The sequence below is a fragment of the Chiloscyllium plagiosum genome, chromosome 2, assembly GCF_004010195.1.
Source record: "Chiloscyllium plagiosum isolate BGI_BamShark_2017 chromosome 2, ASM401019v2, whole genome shotgun sequence".
Taxonomy (NCBI): Eukaryota; Metazoa; Chordata; class Chondrichthyes; order Orectolobiformes; family Hemiscylliidae; genus Chiloscyllium; species Chiloscyllium plagiosum.
In genome coordinates, this window is record NC_057711.1 from 52,838,414 (window position 1) to 52,839,853 (window position 1,440).

The following is a 1,440-nucleotide window of genomic DNA, read 5'->3' on the forward strand; positions in this document are numbered from 1 at the left end:
CCCCCACCCTCCTCTAGCTTATCTCTCCACGCTTCAGGCTCTCCACCTTTATTCCTGATGAAGGGCTTTTGCCCGAAACGTCGATTTCGCTGCTCGTTGGATGCTGCCTGAATTGCTGTGCTCTTCCAGCACACTGATCCAGAATAAGATGTGAAGGCGTTTATTCTCTGAGGGTAATGAATTTCTGGAATTCCAGAGCATTGTAGAAGTTACATCTCTGAAAGCATTTAAAGTGGAGGGAGATTGATTTTTGAAATATTGAAGAGTTGAGGTCTATCTGAAGCTTCAAAGAGGAAGATTTTATAGCATCACGCAGTGAGCTTGAGAGAATGATTGTCCTACTCCAGTTCCAATTTCTTATGTTCACATACATCAAAAGATCAGACTCTAGAAAAATGGAGTCAGTCAGGTCAATGCTCCATTGAGCTGTGTTGCACATATAGCTAATCATTCCCAAGTTTCACTTCAACAGGATTCCAAAATTTGGTCTCTGGAGTCTATGGGGTAGATTTTGACCGATACTGTAAAATAGGTGATGCTAAATCCATTGCCTATTTTAAATCACAACCACAATCAAACCATAATTTAACAACTCCATAATGAATTATGGACAAAAATGAATTTCCTAACTGGTGTAGAGTACATGAGTTTAATAATAAGCTGTTCTATTGATCTACTCACATGTATATTATTTCTCTTTTTCACTGACTTCGGTTTTCTGACTTTTTTCAGCACTCTCATGATGTCTAATTTGGACTGTTGGCTCTCAATCAGTGTACACTAAAATATAGTAGTCCAAACTCTAACAGCTAATCTGGAAATTTTGCTGCTGGCTATCAGAGCCTTGACATAATTGTCTACTATAAATAATAATGAAGCAGTCAGAGAAACAATAAGATTGTTTGAAACACAGCTACAAAACAATGAATGATGTATGTCAGCAAGTATTTCTTGGAGGTTTTCAGAATATCAATACAGAAACTTAATTCTGAGCAAAATAAATGATTTTTATTTTATGGTTATAAACATTGAATCCAATTAGAAATAAGAATGGATTTCTGTTTTGATACAGTGCTGTTGTCAGGTCATTAGGGTTAGTAGTATGAGGCTATGTTCACTCCATATTGAGCCACTTCTGTCAGAGCAGAAATCAGTGAATTTAGAGAGTTCATGTTATTAAAGATTAATAATAGTATTCTTTACATCATTCACACCAGTCAAGGTCTCTGATGGTTTCTAAATAACTAAACAATAATGTTCTTCATTTTGCACGAGACTTCCCATTAACCATTTTTGCCTGTCTGAAAACAGTTTTAAGTAGCTCAGTGTCATTTAGGTCTAAGCTGCCTGTTTGAGCATCATTTCATCTACCTGCTGAATCCTGGCCCCCCGAACCCTGAGGAGAACTCCACCCCTGCTCATGACTCCACCCCCATTCCC

The 1,440-nt window shown here is 37.7% G+C and overlaps 1 protein-coding gene across 1 annotated transcript in view; it reads right to left on the bottom strand.

Moving 5' to 3' along the window:
* pcsk1 (proprotein convertase subtilisin/kexin type 1) overlaps nt 1–1,440 on the bottom strand; it is a 78,907-nt gene that overhangs the window by 63,856 nt on the left and 13,611 nt on the right. The gene's annotated exons all lie outside the window — the stretch shown is intronic.